We start from the raw sequence: 20,802 nt of genomic DNA on the forward strand, positions 1-20,802 counted from the left end.
ATTTCGAAAATGATCAATGTCAGCCAAACTCTGCATAAGCAAATTGATTAAGTCAAGAATTTATCAAGAAAGTAATCAACCTTTTGCAGGGCTGAAATGAAACTTGCATAGGAGGGGGAGGGGGGCTGTTAAATGGTTAATTGATTATAGCGCTTGTGTTTGTTCATGTTCCTAGTTCACTCTGTTCTATGAAGAATAATTAAAACAGGATGCATGAAAAGGTAAGATTTTCTTTGCACGCATCACATTTGTGGTAATAATTATTTGAATTCATGTTTTGGAATGATTTTATAAATTTGTTCAGCTTCCGATTTGTGTGAAAGGTGATTACTGGATTGATGAAAGGGACATTTGTTCTGCTCTCGGTGTGAAACTGGCAAATAATCAGAAAGGTAGCTGCTCGTGTGCAGGAGCCTTCTGGATACAAATTCATTTATCGTTTCACTTTGAGGGCAGACACAAGTGCATGTTGTGTTTTTATAAATACTCGGGAATGAGGCTTTTAAAATCTATTCTGTACAACAATCATCATTGTAACACAAACCAATACTGACTCCTCCTCCATCCTACACATAACCTAGATATTGTGATCCAAAGTTTTTATTTGTTTTGCAGCATTCTTTCTGGTCTTTATTCCCTGGCTCGGGTTATTTTACCTGATCCAGGAAGAGTGTTTCATCCGTACCTGTTAGTGTTGCCAGCCAAGTGCAGGGATGGAGAGTGCCACGCTGGGAGGTCTAGAATGACAACCTAATGCCAAACGCCCTCAGGCTGTGTTTGTGTGTGTGCATGTGTGTGTGTGTGCATGCGTTTGTCTTTGAAAAGGCATTGGGAGACTTTCTGATTTGGCAGCTCTGCAGCATTCCTTATCTGAGCTATCTCAACCGCAGCCAGTCAAACAAAAAAAAAGAAAAAGAAATCTGGCATACAGTAGACACTAAGTCGATTCAGTTTCTCACTGATAATGAAAGGACCTCCTCTGCCTGCGTGTGTTGGCATGTGGAAAAAGCCGTGTTGTATTTAAACGCTTACTATGCGTGTTTGTGTGTGCGAGGCTGCTGGGTCTTTTTTGCGGCGTCTCCATGTGGTCGCCGTAGAGGACGGGCTCGTGTTCCCTTCGGCATAGCTGAGCCGTGGACAGCAGGAAACTCAATAGGCAAAGTGTGAGACAATCACCCTGTGATTAGTGTACAGCAACCCCCCCACCCACCCCCCACCCCCCACCCCCCACCCCCCCCTGCAGGAGCTGAGGCCCTGTCAACACCACACACAGAAAGTTCAGAGGGTTTGCATGCAGCTTCTCAAACAAGTTCTATGCATGCATGTACTTTAACACCAGGAGAGGCACATCTGATAACCGCACACACACATGTTCTCAGCACATACATAGCACAGGCTGCTATTCTTAGTTAAGATGTAATCACTCAGGCTTTGACAGATCATACTCTGTGGAGAACACATGTTGCATTTGACACTTTGCACAATAACATAAATGAGGATATACACAAAGCAGCACATTTTTCTCATGACAAGTTCCCTGTTTGTACAAGTCTGTGTAAACTGTCTCAGATGAGTGTTTGTGCAGGACTTGTTTCATGCAAGATGACGAGTGGAGCAACAGTCTCTTAACTTTGGAACAACTTCCCCCTTGTCTTGTTTGTCATTGATTTACATAAAACATGTTTCAGTAAGTTTCAGATTAATATGTGGACTTTGTGTATTATAGCCACACCAAAAGGGACTTCTTTCTTGGAGAGTTTTTTTTTTTGGCACAGATGCTGGAAGAGCGGATCTGTTTCTGGTGTTTGTAACTGTATTGGCCACACAAGGTCTCTGTAATATAATCCTTAGAATATCAGATTCATACACTTTACAGTTTGCGGTTTGGATAACTGAATCTGCATGAGAGAGAGTTTATTAGAAGTAGAGCTCGACCGATTAATCAGCCGGCCGATAATATCAGCCAATTTACCATGTGATTATTGGTATTGGCTCATTTTCTCTCCAATATGTGTCCATATAACTACGTGTATTCAATTTTCCGTTTTTTATTTCTTTTTCATAGTTTTTATTTTTGCACTGTTGTTATTCTGGCCCATAAAGGCTTTTTTTCAACTGTAAAAAAATCCTGTCTTAAAATATTTTTTTCACAAGTGTTTGATAACTTCATCTGAGGGATCATAGCTATAAATGTGTTTATATCTATATCAACCGATCTCTAAAGATCGAGGATAGATCTATGAAAGATATCGGTCGATATATCGATATCTGCCCCAAAAAATCCCATATCGGTCGGGCCGTGTGATAGAGACTTGGATGGTTTTAGGATATGATGCAGGAATTGCAAATGCAAAGGGAGCATTTTATTTTTTTCACAGATTTTTCACAGATTTGTAGACCAATCTGCTGCAAATGCATGAATGCAATTTAACACTTTGGCTTCTATTTGATACAGCAAACATGTAAACATTCCTCCAGTCCAGTCCAATTGTATCTGTAATATGAAATATCTCAGGGGAAAATCAGTGAAAAGATCCAGTGTGAAGAATTTAGTCTGTATCTTTGACAAATACAACAGTGCTACGCTCTGGATAAAAAAAATACACACTTTTCCCAGATGTTACATTTCCCAAAAGGTGTGAGAAACAACTGTTATAGATTTGGCTGGACGGACACCCAGGGTGACCCGTCGCCGCCGCCGCCGGCTCTCTGAGAAGAGATCCAAAAGCTGCTTGTGTTCTCTCAGTCGTGTCCCTGACCCTTGTCCAGGTTGGATGGGCTCCAGCTGGTCCCCGGCGTGAGCTCTCCCTACTTTCACATCTGTAGTCCTCCTCTGTGCCAAGGCAGGCGGCGCTGACCATGCCGACCTTGTTTGTTTATGTCTGTGTGTGTGTGTGTGGAGCGGAGAAGAGGGAGAGCTACGTATCTCCAGATAAAATTAGCATGAGCAGCTAGCATAAATGCAGAAATTGTATGCGGATCTCGTGTTGGACTGAGGGTTGATGTATTCTGCGGGTGCTTATTTGTGTTGGGTATCACGTGAAAGTACATCGTTTACAGTCCACTGCTCCCCCTGGTTATTCCTGTATACGTGTGTGTGTGTGTGTGTTACTGGGCTAAGTACGTCTGTCGGTAGACCCTTCACCGGGGGGATTAGCTGACCGAAGGCGACCCCGCTCTCCTCTGACCCCTGCCTGCTGTAGCCCTTCCACTTGTTTTTCCACAGATTGTCACTTAAGCCGTCTGCTGTGCTACTGTAACACCAGACTGTACAGACGCTGTACATTAACCTCACGGAACACACACGCTCTGCTTTTCATGGCTTACTCATTAAAAGCAGGTTCTTCCTTCTTACCATTCTTGTTAGTCATTCCTCTTTACTATTACATGAACTGTGAGAATGATTCATTGACAAACTTTAGGGCTGAAAAGTGTCTTCTTTAAAGCTCCTGTGAGGGGGTGTTGGCTGGTACTGAAACACATGGAAATGAAAACTGATGCTTTTCCTATGACTTACAAAAGCCATTTATGTCTGATGTCTGTAAATGCTGCCGGGGGGGGGGGGGGGTAGGTGACAGACGAGGCGATTCATACTCATATGTTCTGATGCAAAGATTCACAGTGAGTGAAACATCTTTGTTGAGTGTTAAAGGAAAGCAGGATGAGATTTTGTTTCACACATGTGCACAGCAATACCAGCTAAGAGATATAAAGTACAGCTTTGTCCACAGGAGGCGCCAAAAATTGACGAACCTTAAGGTCTTCACTGGAGCTTTAATTTATATTCCAGAAAGATATAACAATCAGTTACAGTTAGTGTTGTTTTATCATGGTGATTTTCATGTTCTCTCGCCATGATTGACTCTTTTAAAGTCTCCTTTATCTGTTTATTTATTTTAGTATTATTGTCAGCTGCAGAGTTCATCATACCTGTGCAGGATTCATATTTCAAAGGAGATGATGCAGGGTGTAATCTATTTATTTTAATGATTTAATGTCATTGATATCAGCCTCAGTGTTGCTGTTGACTCTCCTGCAGATGGCTTAAGTTACTGCTCATGCTAGATCAACATTTCCTGCTGCTGCTGCTTCGTTTAGAAAGAGTTTGACTGGGGGAACATGAGGGGGAGTTTCTTTATAAGAGTTGACACCCTGTGTTTAAAAATCCCATACTCATTCTTTTTACTACAGTTCAGACTGTTGTTGGACTTACAAGGTTTACAATTTGCGTGTAGTATGCATACAATTTAAACATAATACCTAGTGTAATAGTCACCTTTATTTTCTGTTCTTGTGTCCTTGTTTTTATTTGTCACACTGTATTTGACAATAGAAAACATCATAGCTATGATATTTGAAGCATCTACAGCATCAGAATCACAAGAGCTACACTTTGTGCTCCCACTCTAACTATGCTGTCTGTCACAAAGTCATGCAGGATGGAAACATCGTAAAGTGCCAGAAAAACAAAAAAAGAGAAACTGAAAGATAAGACCCTGCAGACATTTTTTAGATATGCCAGTCATTCAAATAAAGTCACATTGCTGATATAAATGGCCAACAGGGTACCCTGTGCAAAGCCTAAACACATTCTCAGATGCGCACGGTTGCAGGAACATGCCATGAAAAATACATCAAAACCTTGTGGCACACTTAAAAAAAAAATAACTTTACGGTATTTTACTGTAAGTGAACAACGCGTTTCGCCTGTAGCTTCCTCAGGTTCACCCAGCACACATTGACATTGATTTCAGTATCAGCGTGCTATGGGGGTGTTTTTTGCAGAAATACAAAGAAAACTTGGTTGTTTTTATGCTCAGACTTTAAGATTTGCAATTTCATCAGCCTTGCCTTAACCATAAAACTATGGATTGAAGTACAGGTAATGATACTCAAAGCCTTGGAGAAATATTTGAAAATATGAAAGCCACTTCTGTTCCTAAAAGAAACGTCTGGGCGCCTGTCCCTTTAAGACTCCCTTGCAGAGGCTCCTTAAAGATAACCTGCCTACATCTCATTTACTGATGAGATGTAGTTAAAAAAATGCAGGTACATGCTGTAACCACACGTGGTTAAATATAGAAGGACACAGAACACTTTGTGAAAATGCTAATACGCACCCGTGCCACCAGGGGAAATTTCCTCTTATTATTGCGTGTGACTGATCATTCCTGCTTAACGCGACTCAGTGTGAGCCTCCAGAAAGGCTTCATACTGTATGTACGATTCTAATGTTGCATTTGAATGTAGTGCCAAATGATTTTATTATTAGGAACGAGCATCCGTGTATTTCCAGCAAGTGAATAATTGATTATTGAACCATCTCTGTTGGAACACAGGCCTCTTATTATGCATACTGTAGAACATATACAGCACATGTGACTGCTGTACACACACACAAACACACACCCACACACACAAAAAAAAAAATCCTAATTAAACGAGCCCACACTGTGAATTTGAAATGTTGTCAGATCAAGCACGGCATGCTCTGATTTCTTGTGTCAGTTCTTCCTCTGCCATACTGTACATTGGTGCTGTTTGTGTGTGTGTTTCAGTTTGTAGGTTTGAGGTTTGATACACATTTTGCTGCAGCTCCAAAAAATCTGAGTCATAGCGCTTTTTTTTTTTTTACTGTAGATTAGAGGAAGGAAGGAAATTAGGAGAGAGAGAGAGTGTGAGCAGAAAATGGGTCAGACATCTGAGAGCCAGGCATCCCTTTTTTTTTTTTTTTCTGCAAAGGGTGTCGAGACTATCCAATCGCACCTCTTCTTCTTTTTCTTCTTCTTCTTTTTTTCTTGCTTTCTTTTTCTCTCCTGCTTTTTATTCCCCCCTCCCCTTTTCCCAACTTAACTCGGCCAAGAAAAAGTGCAAAGAGAAGGGAGAGTTATTATGCCTGGCATGTCTGCAGAGGACGGGCTTTAATTTGGACGTCGCCCAGTTGATCAATCTCAACATTGGCTCGGTTACAGCGGTGTGTGTATGTGTTGGTGAGAGAGTGTGTGTGTGTGTGTGTGTGTGTGTGTGTGTGTGTGTGTTGGTGAGAGTGTGTGTATGTGTGTGTGTTTCAGACCACATGTAACAGCTAAGCTTTTAAACTATGCAAACCAGCAGATTGCTCTGAAAAGTAAGGCACAGTGGCTTAATCCTGTGTGGAAATGACTTATTTTTAAACACAGGGCCGTGTAGATGAATGAATTGGATTAGAGCTAGAATGAGCCTTAATGAAATACATGCTGAACTCATCTGTAACAAAGTCAACACAAAGGAAATCAGTTGGATTTCCAAGTCTGCAGCGTCACTTTACCTGGAAAAAAAAGGGAGTCGTACAGGTGGCACGTTGGACGAGAGCGATGCTAATGTGTCATGGTAGATTGTAAGCTGATTTGGAAAGTAGCTCTCTCTCTCTCTCTCTCTCTCTCTCTCTCTCTCTCTCTCTCTCTCTCTCTCTCTCTCTCTCTCTCTCTCTCTCTCTCTCTCTCTCTCTCTCTCTGGCAAACACACATGTACTCTGATTTACACTTAAATAACTCAGGGTGATTTGCATAATATGCAAACAGATGGATGTGATTCAGCGGGCGGTTTGGCACAGTGTCAGCCAGCCTGTAACATTTCCTGTTTGAGGCCTTTCTCTGGCATCAAGAGCACTTAGCCCACTTCTATTAGAAAGGCCTGCTTTGCTGGCAATGACAGCAGCCGTCTGAAACACACTGCAGCCCGGCTCCGCTAAGAAATCCTTCAGCAGTGCATGCCCCCTGCAGCAAGAATATTATTTAGTGACGGGCAGAAAGAGAAACACGTCGGTTTGTTCTTTCTTTTGCTTGTAAAAAAGGTTAGGGCTGATATGAAATGGCAGAATAGTGAAAATGCCTGTTGTAGTTTACGTCAGCCCAAGGGGACACGCTCAAATGTCTTATTTTCTGAGAGCGATCGTCGAAAATGTAGATATTTGATTTAGAAAAGTACAAGGCTGAGAAAAACAGGAAACGCTAACATTTCAGAAGCTTACACTAATATTTATCTTTTTGATATTTCTCGCTTTTAAATGACTCAAAAGATCTGACAGTGGCATAAAAAAAGTTGCCAATTCTGTTTTCCTTGCATCTCAAAGAGAGAACAATCTGGAAAATGTTTTAACAGTATAACTGAACTAAAGGTAAGCTAGCCCACCAACCAGAAGATGTTCAGATAAAAGCCATGCAGTCTTAGGATAACAGAAAACCCTTTTATCAGTGAAGACGAATATGATTTGTAAGTGTTAAAACATATTTTCAAACATGTTTTTCTTGCAGCAATTGAAGAAAAAAAGGTTGAAAATGCATGCTAAGCTAATCATACTTTCGCTTTAAGACAGCTATCGTTATTTTGGTCCAGTTCCATTTCAAAAGCTTGACGTTGCTTTTGATACGACGGTTCCATCCCAAACGTCACATTTGTCTAAAAAGATTAACAATGGTAGCCGTCGCTGTCGTCTTACAAGAATGATTTATTTTATATTGTGGAGATTATTACTTGAAGTCAGCCGTAAAGATTAAGTCTGCAGGATGGGCATCGTAATTTGTTAGACGTACTCTGTCACACTCGGGGGAAAGACGGAGACAATACTTCATTTAAAACAGATTTACATTAGAAAAGACAAAAAATGAAACGTTCTCTTGTTTGGATTGAATTAGCACACTGGTACTTGTTGTTTAAAGTTTACAATGAAGAGGATATTAGTAGTCATATATCAACAATACAGTATTTGAATTTTTTTAAACAATGTTATGATGTTACAATATGGCCTGACCGATGAGGCATTTGAGGCCAATACCGATATCAATGTTAGGGAAAGAAAAACATCTGTTACCAATATCTTTCTTTGATCCACCCTGTCACTCTCCTGTCTTTGAACATATCTGGAGAGATGTTCAGGGGCCACATTGTAAATACATTTAAAAACTAGTTTGCATGCTATTTTGACCCTTTATGGGCACCATAGATAGTCATCCACAGTGTCTCCCTGCAGACCCTGCTGCACCTTTGACATTAATAAACTCTCAGACTGCTCAGCTGACAAGTCCAAAGTTATATCCACCTTATGACATCACACATTTCTCTTTGTTATCGTTCCTTTGAGCTGTTCATATTTAGTTTTTGATCTGAAACAAGTTCCTTTTTAAGTTAATGAACTACCAGAAGGTTCTTACTTTATTTCAAAATAAAAGCAGGGTTGAACTTAAACAGCGAGTAAAGTACTCTCAGTTTAAGACATTTCAAAATAAAAGCCCAACAATTTTTATTCTGAAATGTAAATAAATGGACTTCCAAAAAAGTGATTCATCGTGAATAAAAGTTTTGATTGTTTGACAGCCCTAAGAAAAACTTTCTTGTATGTATAAAACTCTAACAGTCTAGTGGGCTTTTATTTTGACTATGAGCGTTTTAGAGTGAGTCAACATTGGCTGTGGATTCAGCTGTTAGCCCTTGAACGTGAACTCTTTTCTCTCGTAAAAGTTCAACAGATGGCTGCGTCCAATGAAGCATCAATCTCACCAAGAACGCTGCCAGTAACAGACATTCCTTCATCCTGTCCATTAATTCTCACTCACATCCTCCGTGTCCCGTCTGATAAGAAAATATTCTCTGACTGTTGGATTCTTATGATTGTCCTTCAGGGCTTGCCGTCTTAAAACATGACATTTTGTGACCCTGTTAAATGTTAGCTGTTTGACAGATGATTGTGTCCTCTGTGAGTATCTGTGGGTAAAAAGGGCTTCAGATGCTTTGAACTCAGTCACACTACACGGTGGCAGAAAAGCACATTATGTGTCTTCAGACAGATTACAGGAGCTTGCTAGCTTAGCTACATAAAGGTTCAAGGTTCACGTATTTGTCATTCCAATCACGGGGTTGCACAGTGGCTATTTAAAGCCCATTATTCAAAGCCTCTTCCAGAGAATAGTATCAACACTTAGCAATTTATCTCAATTGAAATGTGCTTTCTTTTGGGACTGGAGTCAGGACGTAGATAGCCTAGCTTAGCGTAAATAACACAGGGAGGGAAAAAATAAATATCACACCAATGGATTAAACAATGTTTCTTGTTTGTGATAATTAGACTCAATAAAAGCATAACAATGAGGATGACATAAAGCCCCCCCCCCCCCCCCCCCCCCTCGATGAAAAGGAACTCCACTAGACCTTAGTGAAGACGAACAGCCAAAACCGACCTGAGGAAGAGAATATGTTTACCGACGATGTGTCCGAGTATAATTTACACAACACAGCAACAATACGGCAGCTTTCAGTGGCATTTCCTGCTGTGTTTCCACGGCAACTGTAAATATTTTGTGTCTGTCATGGCGGCTATATCATGGTGGCCGCCACTACAAGACACGTCCCGTTACAACTATGGAGTTAAGAATTTCTCTGGCATGGATGACTGTTGGAAATATTTATGGTGATGTAAGAACTCAACATAAAGTTGGTTTAGTCCTTTTTTAAATAATTTAGATATTTTATTGAGAGTACTTGTAATATTCAAACTTCTGTAAAAGATCATCAGGCTAATAGAGTACTCCGTCACCTGCCCGGTGAGAGATGTTTTTCCCTTCCTGTGGTCCATGTGGTCAGTGGTCAGAGAGTTGAAACTGGGCTTCACTGAACATCTAATTTCCTTTCATTTCTTTTAAAACCTTAGCGTGGTCCCTATACCTTAATCTGTATAAACCATCTGTTTAACCTTAAAATCACGCTTTGACCTAATGTTGCTGCAGTGTGTTGTTGTGCACTAAAGCAAGTCACAAGACGGGTTCTCATGTGTAGATCGTTACATTGAAAAACAAAATCATTCAGTCTCTCGCTCTCTCTCGTCAGGGCTCGAAGGGAGAGCAGCGTTTAAGGTTTCCTGCTCCTCCATCTTTCTTTCTGAGCGGCTGATAAGTGTGTTTATTTTCTCATTTGTTTTCTGCGAGCACTAACTTGTCTCTGTGGCGGTCTGTGGTAATTTTGATAAACTGAGCATCTCCCTGAGCTATCTCATGTGATCTCATTTTCCCCGCTTATCTTACATTTGCTTAGACAAATGACTGAAGTAATGAGCTTTACTTAAGTGATTGTTTGAAGGCTGTAGAAACACACAGACACCCATATCAGCGTCACCAAGACAAATGTGGTGCGAGTGCATAAATGTATACTGCAATGATTCTAGATGGGGTGCAGAATAGGGCTGAGTTTTATTACATTTCTTCCAGAGTGCTGGTAGAATATGTGAGTAATAGAACGTGGAAGTGTGCTGTTTTTGGTTTTCTTAGAGCCCTTATATTTGGTGATAACTGTTGTGGAAATACACAAGCTTCACTTCTATAACACACTTTTTTTTTGTTCAAATCAGGACCTATTTGATCAAAGTAAAAGAAAAGAAGATTAGGAATCCGGCCACAGACTTTTATAACCCCAACAGCTTTTGTTTGGGATACATTTCGCTCCTTTACCACAAAAGTATTTAGGTTACGATACTCCGCCCCGGCACTGAGTAAGAGGCTTTTCAGATGTTGCCTCACAGCAGCACTGAATCCTTAATGCATGTTTCCCTACTTGCAACGCTAACCTGTTCCGCTCTCTAGTCTTTTTAAATTAAAAACACAGAACATATACTGTAGATGAGTGCTGTCAGGGTTGACCCTGCCCTCAAGCAGCTGGCCCTCTTATCTGTCCCGCCTGTGTCGATGCATATTTATCCCTCCCCGAGTGGCTGAGAGCAGGCTTAGCATATGGATTAGCCCGGGAATCAGATGCATGGCCACACTGAATCACCAGAGCCAGTGATGGAAACAAACCAGTGCTGGTATTGATCAAAGACACATTTAGCTGAGTACTTCACCTTAGACCTGATGTGTGCAGATATGTTCCTTTCTCTTGAGGTTTATAATGCTCAAATATAACCTTCATTAACCCTCCTCCTGGTGGATTTGATTTTAAATGAAATATCTCTATGCAATGTATCCCATTGCATGTGTTTTATCCTCTAACTACTTTTATCTGTTCATCTGACTTCCAACACAATATAGAAATAAATAGTGTTGCAGTACTGGAAGTCAGTCTTGGTCTCGACACTCAAACTGGATGGACTCCGGGTTTTTTAATCAAGACCACCACTGAAAGGCTATTTTCCTAAGTCCTCACTGTGATTAGAAGGAAAACGAGCCCTTTCTAAAAGAACAAATAACTTCAGTTCATTCATAATTAGATTTTTATCCCCTGGTTACGGCCCAACCTTGGTGTTACATTCTGAGTGAGTGACACGCCCTCTTCACACAAGATGAGGATTTTTCACTGAAATTTATGGTCTTGTCTTGGTCTCAACCCCTAAATGTCTTGGTCTTGTCTCGGCCTCGGAGCACTCTGGTCTGGGGTATGTCTCGGTTTCGGCTAGTGTGGTCTTGACTACAACACTACAAATCAATGATGTTCTGAAATGTACACATTAATGTATAAACCATAACGAGTGTAAAACACTTAAAGACTCTAAATAAAACACAACTAGAATGTTGAGGAGGAGATCACAACCAGATCATTGGACTGGATCAGCAGGGTTCAAACTGCTTATTTGTTCAGCAGTGTTATAAAGTTGTCAACGCCAGAATCTGATATCAATATGATTAAATTTAAGTTGTCTGTATTACTAAAAAAATAATATTGCTTGAAGCTTTTCAAAGTCTTAATATGGATCTGAGGGGTTGCCTTTTAAGGCAATTTTCTCTCACAATGTAAATGTTCCTGCACTAAGAGAAGAAAACATTTTTGGTTGGTGCTTAATATTTCTTGAAATTGTGCAAGAACCAGTAAACTGTAAACTCCTGGAGCAGAACATTGAAATGATAACACCAACCAGCTGGGTTTAATAAACTGATGTCCAGTCTCAATACTTCTACAAGTAGGAAAGAGTCACATTTTCACTGAATCAGAAAAGAACAAGTAAAACCAGACACCTCTATGAGCACTGTGCACAATGCTGACTCAGGTGCCGTGTGTGCATCCAAGAGGAATCAATTAATTATCTCCTCGACGTGAGGTGGGTGGGGCTTGATGTTCACCGCCTGCCAAGTCTGCTGGAAAGGTGACAGTGTCATGGTGCTACTTGGCTGAGTGTCATCAGATGATGATACAACAACCTGGGAGAATGATCCGGTACACTAACCTAATGATAGCGTGTGCTATTTTGGTCCACGGCTGGAGTGAAAACAATTTCATGAACGACAGACAAATAATCAATTATGTCATGCACAGAAACAAACACAGAAACATTACAACTAAGTCCCAGAGATTAAAGAGTACACAGATGAGAAATTCAAGTTGATGTGATTGGATTGATGATTTGATAGATTACTTAATGATAGTAGAATAATGGTGAAGCCTTTATTTGGCTTGACCTTTTCTGTCCAGCTTCATGCATGCTTGCAGCGAGCTCTTAAGAGCGTTGTGGCTCTGGTGGAACGCTCCGGAGACTCAGGAGAATTGATTAGAGTGGCGGCAAACGGCACCATTAGAGCGTGGCCAGGGTCCGAAATTAACTTTTTGACTCACCGGCCAAGGTGGCAGGTAGATGAAAAAATTCACCGGCCAAACATATTTTTTTACCGGCCAAAATATCAAATTTTGTTTTTGTGTCCTACACACATTACAGCACATTTAATTGAGAAGGCATTATGTTTTCTTTAATCAATAATACATTTAAGTCACAGACTTGATCGATTCGATGTCATCTGATCAGGAAATTGAGAAATTGAAAAAAAAAAATATTTGCTTGCCTTTATTTTTTTCTTAATATATTATTTGTAGGCAGTAGTTCCAAACCCCGGTTTGTCGACCGGATCACGTGTGTTCCCGAGTGTTCTCCAGTGCTTCACCACTAGAAGTAAACAGGTGCGCGTGGTGGCTGGCGCTCCGGTGTGTGTGTGCGTGCTTTTGCGCTGCAGTGTATGTTGGTGTGTCTCAGCGTGCCCCGCGATGCTCACAGACAGTCATGACAGCAGAGAGAGGAGCAGGGAAAAGAAGCTGCAGCTAGGCTACATCAAACACGATGAATACTTATAGCATAGTTTTTTATGACTTTTTGATCAAACATTTACCCGCCCTGTGGCGGATAGCCCTCTGAAAAGTACTCGCCAAACGGAAAATCTACCCGTATTTGGCGCTTGGCGGGTGTTAATTTCGGACCCTGAGCGTGGCGCTGACAGTATTAAATCGGTGATTCTGGCATTATGACAAATCGAATAGTTGTGGATTATTTTGATCTGAGCCACAGGCTGGGTTTTGAACCTGGGCCGTCCATACATGGGGCGCACACATTGCACCACCAGCGCCCCATTTTGATCTCAACTGATGGCTCAGTGAAGGTTTACTTTTGTTTCAGTGAAGGTTACTTTGCCAGCTTGTCACACATGCATGCTCCTCCTCTGCAACGATCTACATGACATTTAAAACCAATTCACAAATTCACAAATGCATTTGTCACCCTCACCTTGATGGCATTTGATGAGGTGTGACTGCTAATTATCCACTTTGACTTCCAGGATTGTGACATCCTGATTTGACAGATGAGTCTAAATAATAGGCCACGCTGTCTTTAACCGGCCTTGAACTTTTCCTTTATCGTAGCACCTCTGCTGTTAGCAATAGCTCTTGTTGCATTGCAGAGTAAAAGTATCCAGAAAGAGAAATACCTTTCCACCTCGCCATCACTGCATTCCTGAACTGATGCAGAGTGTAGTCCTGGCCTTTTGAAAGTCTAGCAAAGGTTCATACTATAAACTCCCTTTGATTCCCGTTGCCAGCCTAAGCCTTAAGTTAGACACTTCATTTGGCTAAAGGATTAGACTACTAAGCCTTTTAGTGGTAAGCTGGTCACATGAAAATCTAACATCAGTTTGCATTGACAAGAAAAAACCTTGCACCTCCTCCAGGGATTTCTATTTTCCTTGAACCTTGAGACTCCTCCCATGTCATCCCTGACTTTGCAGTGCTCTCATGCATCAGTGGCCATGTGGATTTCCCTCTTGCAGGGCTGCGTCTATCTTTGGATTTTGGCTAACCCCTGTCTCGCGGGATCATTTTGTACGCCTGTGGAGTGTTTGGCCTGCTGGGATTCTTTTTTTGTTTTGTCAAAGATGTGAAGGATTCACAGATTGTCTTCTCTTCTTTCAGATTTCTGTGAGATCTACACCGAGGTGAACGCCTGCATCAAATGTAAAGAACCTCTGAGGTGAAGATAACCAAAGTGACTCCTAAGGTAAGACGTGTTTGTGCTCACCTCTAGCAGGTTGACAGTTCTGCCGTTAAGTCACTCAATGTTGCTGTTTCTGCACACATTGATTAACTGTGAACCTACATCAATGGGTGTATAGTTACAGTGATACCTCCATAGTGTCACGCAGTCTATAGAATGTCTGGGTGGTGTGGGGTTGGTTTTATTTTTCCACGCTGGAACACAGTGTCTAATTTCCACAGGTGCAGATATCAAATGTGGTGTCAGCAGTAGATCCTGTATGTACAGCATAGTACATCTGAGCTATACAGCACATATGTGCAGCTCCCTATCGGCCCGGCATGATGGCTGCGTCATTTGGAAAATGATCAAAAATGCAATATGGAATACTGCAATATCCAAATGTCACAAGCTGCAGCTTCCCCCCCCCCCCCGAAGTGTGACATAAATAGACAACAGGTTTAGGTGATGTACCAGCACTCATTTACTAATCAAATTGCATGTCGGGAAACTTTGCATATTCACATCATCACATAGCCTCTTCTTTTTAGAAAAATCTGTGAGATAATGTGTTTAAGGATCCATCATGATATATCCTCCCTCAGCTCTGAGCAGCAGAGATAAACTCGTCCACTTCCTTGTTCTCCAGTGTAGGACGGAGAAATCAAAAGAAAACAAAGAAACGCTTTCCCCGAGAGCTCTATCTTGTTCAGTGTTTAACTTGCACTTTCCCCTTCTTCATCGACGCTAACCCGCCGGGCTTACATGCTGTGCCTTACTGACAGCTCACACCTTTTGGCTTCTCAGCAGTTCTCTTCACATATTGTTTTTTTTTCCAGGCTTTATATGGATTCTCCAGGTCTAGCTCTGCACTGGGCATGAACACATGTGAAGCAGGATAGAGCAGATTCAGTCAGGGTTTAGTTCTGACAGTGATGTTTTAATGAATAGGGTTATCTAATTACCTGAATTGTAAGCTTAGATATAATACTGATGAAAATCAGAAGATATGATACCTGTTTTGATACCATGGCAACAAAAACAGAAGTCCTAGGCCCCCCAAGATTGGATAATTTCTTGTTCTTAAGTACCATAGACTACAGGGGAAGTCCCTGCAACCTGTCTAAATTGTACAACAACAATGGGGACGTTGGTGGCGCAGTGGTTTTTGCGCTCATCCCATGTATCTAGGCTGTGGTCCTCCAAGCGGGCGGCCCAGGTTCAAATCCCACATCCCGCATGTCATTCCCTATACTCTCTCTCTCCATGATTTCCGACTCTATCCACTGACCTATCTCTCCATTAAAGGCACAGAAAGCCCAAAAATCAATGTTTAAATTGTACAACAACATTGGCAATGTCTCGCTACTGAAATGTTACCAATGGTTTGTGGATGTTTTTTTTTTTTTTTTTGCAATTTAAAATAACAGAGATTGTATCCGTTAAAAAAGGGTGGTATAAAAAAAGTATGGATGAATCGAGAATTTTGACAACCTTATCACTGAATCCAAAATAGTCCTCAAACAACAAATATTTCAGAGTAAATAGAAGATTTGCTGTTCGAGAAGGCAGAGGCAGTTTTTATAGGCAGTCTGACATATCAGAAGCTTTATTTACAACCTGGAAAGGGGAGGAAAAGCATCTATGATATAAAGTATGTAAAAGAATCATTGCTGTAGAAACAGCTGTAGATATGATTCACTAACAGGTGTTTCTTTCTTGCTTTTGGTTATTATTTCGATGAGGATCTTTTTCCACATCGAGTCTCAAATCTGAAGAAAACCAACGAGTGATAAGATCTAAATAGTTTTGTACGACACGCCCTCAATCGTCGACATTCATTGTTTTATCATAGGAGACTTCACCACTGGGTTGGACTTGTTGAACATGCACTGCAGAAGAATTCTAATATTAGACGTTTGGTACTGTAGCCAACTCTCCTTGGCACAGCTCACCTGCCTGCACACAGCCAAGTTTCATTTTCACCCTCCGGCAGGTTTTCTCAAACCAGGAACATGTTTCTCTGGGCTGCACATCCTCCAACCCTCAGAGGTGTTGTCTCTAGACAATCATCAGGCTTTTTTTATACCGTTAACATGGCTTTCTGCGGGGAGTCCCAACCAGAACATTGGTGTGAGCCTGCAACCAGCGACTACACATAAAGGTCTTGATATGTCAGTTCCATCAGCCACTTTGGATGTTGTGTTGAGTTTCCTATTAGCCCTAGTCTGTGCTCTTTTAGTGAAGTTAGCATTTTGAAGCAGCGATGGCTCTTTGATCACATGAATCACTCTGATTGGCTGTTAAGCGAAGCAAATCAGTGCAACAAAAAAAGGGGGGGGAAGGAAATGGCTAATCCATTCATCTTCTACAAACAAAACAGGACTACAGAGTTATACTTGCAACCTGCTTTCATTGTTTCTGCATAAATGTGCCATCTGAGATCGTCTGACTGTCACCAGCCCTCGCTCCCCTTGAGTTTGTTGTGAGTAGCGTCTGACATGGCTCTGCAGGTGATCAGAGAGACATCCGCTGGCATGTCACTCCTATAAATGCATTGATTGAGTTGTGACGTCTCATGTGAAATGTGAGCTTTCAAATGCTGTCGCTTTGTGCAGATGTTCTTTTGCACTATTTGCTAAGTCACCAATAACGAGCCCCACATGAGGAGGCAGAGAATATTCTTTAATTGTCCTTTAATCGAATTAAAGGCAGCGTTACATCCTTATTCATAAAACCTTTTCTTCATTCTAAGGACTTGATTAAACTATCTGTCCTGAGGCCGTCATCACTGCTAACTTCTTTTGATGTTGTGTTTGGTGTTTCAAGGTTTTACACCCTCCTCTGTGCAGTCACAGCTTCATGTATCTGTGCAGATCTATATTTGCAGCCTCACATCATTTGACATTTATCCGCCACAGCTGATCATATCTGCTGTCATTTGTAAGTTTAACCAGAGGAAGTGGCTGTTAGTGCCAGCTGTCTGCTGCTGTGTGTGTTTCTGTTTGATGAGTCTTTGCTGATGTAAGAACAAGAAGATCCCAAAAAAGTGAAAAGGGCCTCAAACCCGTTGTGTGCAGAAAATATTAGCATTAGCAGTCATCCTCCTCCCTTATAAACATGCTAGTACATGGATCAAAACCAAGTAGCTGCTGTCACAAGGATGAGAGGTGAGCAGGGCTGCAGGGACGCAAACATCCCGCCCTCGTGCTTCTCAGATGGGAAATAGAACGAGCCGAGTGTCTCCCTGCACAGCTGTCATGCCCATCAGGAGAACCGCTCCAGCACGCATACTCACAAACACAACCCCCCCTCCCCCCCACCTGGACACAAAAACCAACCAGACACACATAATCAAATGGACAAACATGTACAAACATCCACATGCGTGCCGACACACACGCTCACACACATTTAAATTCATACTAAGATTATCTCTGAGCTCTGCTGACATTTATCTCCAAACAGGGAGCGCTGCGGCCATCCAGAGCAGGTCGGACAAACTGTGAGTGGGCAGGGAGCCAGACGTTGATTCACTTTTATTCTCCGACAGTTTGACTCACCACCTGGCCCTGGGTAATCCCAGCGCACGCTTTTGGACAGCTCCCCCCCTCGCCCCCCCGAACTAAACCTCAATTTCAATCTGAATGAATTGAAGTTCTCATATGGCCATTCAAGCTCTGCCCGGCACTAACCGGAAGAGCTCTAAGCTTTATGAGCGTTAATGCGCTGCTGAGGGAGACACGGTGACATTTCAAATGAAACCATTACAGTCAGAAAGATGTAGATGCATTAATGCTGTCTCCTTCTCCGTTTGTGACATTTGAGTAAGCAGTCTTCTGGGTAATCAATAAACAAACTTAATAACCTGCCTCGTGTCTAGACTGAATGGAGTATCAGCAATATTAGCTTCACTTTGCAAAAGAAGCCCGGGATTAATTGGCATGCAGCTAAGTGACCTTTCCAGGAAGTGAGGAAACATAACGGAATTGTGACACTGGCTAATTCCTGCATAATTAGTTTGTCATCTGGTGGTCGGCCTACTTTCTCTTAATACTGCAATGAGTTGCTTTACCCCACAGGCTGCAGAAAACATGGACGTGGTCTAAGTGATGTCACCCATTGGTTTCTGAAGAGGCGTTATGAAGCCAAACGATGGCAGTCGCCATATTGGAAATGTTATCTCAGCCTAACTTTTGATCAATCGAGGCAGGAGATGCTGAGGTGGTCTTTAAGCCTCTGGGCAAACAGCTACAACATGTTCACCTCTCCCCACTTGGGCGTAAATATCATCAGTATGGATATGTCACCCCATTCTGTTTTCCCAATAAAGAAACGAGCTATTGATACTATATTGATGGAAATGTAAACATGTTTATTTCTGCTGTAAAAACTGGCATTTTAATATGCGACCTAATGAGGATTATTTGGGGTTTTTTTGCCTCAAGAGGAACTGCAGTTTTATGCACTTCCACATTGGCACCAGTTTGCCTCTTTACTTTACCTGCCTTTCCAGCCCGTTTGTTGTGATGGGATATCAATCTCTGCTTTCCACTGTATGATTTGATAGCAGTGCAGGATAAACAAGATCCAGCTGTAATGTTAGGTTGCAGCATCACAGAAAACGAGTGGGTGGTATTTTATGAAACTGTGTGGTTTCTTGGACAGCTCTCTCATTCACTGAACGGAAGTGGTTTTAGCATCCTCTCAGCAAAACACTAAACCTGTTCCTCTTTTTTTTTGTTGATACTCTGTTATTTCATTCACTCTCATGCAATCACATCAGATGAGCAGCTCGGGCACTGAAGACGCCCCCTGTCTGGGGTCAGACGGAGAACTCAAAAACCACAGTTGGCAGAGAGTAGAAAGTGTTTGTGGTGTGATGTCAGGTTCCTGATTATGATGCTTATAGCTCCTCGAGGTTGTGTTTGTGATGAACTGCCGTTGGTTGGTGCTTCAGTGTGTTATGATGAAGCTTAAAGGAGATACTCCAAAGTGATCCATTTGTAAATATAATGTTATGATGTTGGATGTCCATACTCAACCTCTGCATAGTTTTTTTAAAACACAAGATACACAGTTGTTGGCGTCATCCCCGAACAATGTTTCCTGCTGCTCTGAACGAGACTTTATGAGCAGTTCTCGAGACTTGTCCAGAACCTGATGTTAGGTTCTGCCAACACACACACACACACACACACACACACACACACACACACACACACACACACACACACACACACACACACACACACACACACACACACACACACACACACACACCCCCATAAGCTCACTCAAATTAGCTGGCCAATCGTAGGAAAGTGGGCACGTGCGGACGAGGCGCCTTAAAGAGACAGTAGCTAATATGAACCGTTTCAGTCAGAGGATGAAATCATGTCTTTTCCTGACGCCAGTATCAGATAAAGAAGGATGTTTTTGAGCTACACATCTCACAACATGACTCAATAGGTATCATAATTATCGGTGAAAGTGAGTATAAAAGATTTCCTTTAATGACGTTTTGAGTTTCCAAAGGTGATCTGTTTTCAACTGTTTAGATTTTGTGTTGTCAGCATTCTTTTAAATACAATTAGCATGAATCAGTTTATATAATGCAGTTGGTCTTTAACAATGGTAGCATGTGTAATGCAGCATTTGAGGTTAATTTTTAAATTTTTTGCTTGAAATTCAACTGAAACACGTTGATCGGGCACTTTATATGAATAAAAATGATTGCTTGATTGACCATGTATAGGCAGCAACACTACCTCTAAACTACTTTAAACATACTATTATTCTGTCTGCGGTGAGATATCCCACATCCTTTCCTCTTGGTGTCAGTTATCGGACTAAATGACTCACCGTTTCTGATACATCTGATGTAGGCTCATGAAATCTGCCATGAAGATGAAGCAGTCTTGGGCAAAAACTTCCACCAGACCTTAAAGTCTGTTTAAGTGATTTGTTGAAGCTTCATACAAGAATCAGAAATCCTTCCAGGACTCTCAGTTCACAACCAAAATAAAGAAGCTGCACGTTCCTTCAACCCTGACCTATTTATTTGAAATCTTCAGCAGCTAATGGGAGAGGCTACACAGCTGTATTGCTTGTCTGCAGATGTCTTTTTAAAGTATCATTTTCAACTTCTGTGGGAGAAGTTTGTGTCATCACTTCTATGCAAATGTATATTTCAGAACATGTCAGAAAGGAAGTTGTTGGAGACCGGAGTAGTAAACTCATTACTTGTGGTTAGAAGACAGCTCGGATGCATGCACTAGAAATGAAAGTCTCCGCCTTTGACACTTGTTTGTTACCTGTGATCAATGTTTACTGAAGTTACATCTGTGCTTCAGTTCTATCAATGAATTCCTTATCATGCAGCTACTGAGGGAGCTCCTGTCAGACCGCCAACTGGATATCACGGTGTGAAACAGATATGATTGTATCGAGTGTGATACAGTTTCAAACTCACAAAGAATGACTTCTTTCTGCAACCCAGACTGGACACAATGTTCTGAGTTCACAAGTTTGTCTGGGCGATCCCGTTTCCC

At 41.6% G+C, this 20,802-nt stretch overlaps 1 protein-coding gene across 1 annotated transcript in view; it reads left to right on the top strand.

The window, feature by feature from the left end:
• Positions 1–20,802, top strand: part of thrab (thyroid hormone receptor alpha b) — a 174,410-nt gene that overhangs the window by 12,031 nt on the left and 141,577 nt on the right. Inside the window, exon 2 of the mRNA XM_065949342.1 lies at positions 14,188–14,272. The gene's annotated coding sequence lies outside the window, so the exon portion shown is untranslated. The remainder of the gene's footprint in view (positions 1–14,187; positions 14,273–20,802) is intronic.

This window comes from Labrus bergylta, chromosome 21 (genome assembly GCF_963930695.1).
Source record: "Labrus bergylta chromosome 21, fLabBer1.1, whole genome shotgun sequence".
In the NCBI taxonomy this organism is placed as follows: Eukaryota; Metazoa; Chordata; class Actinopteri; order Labriformes; family Labridae; genus Labrus; species Labrus bergylta.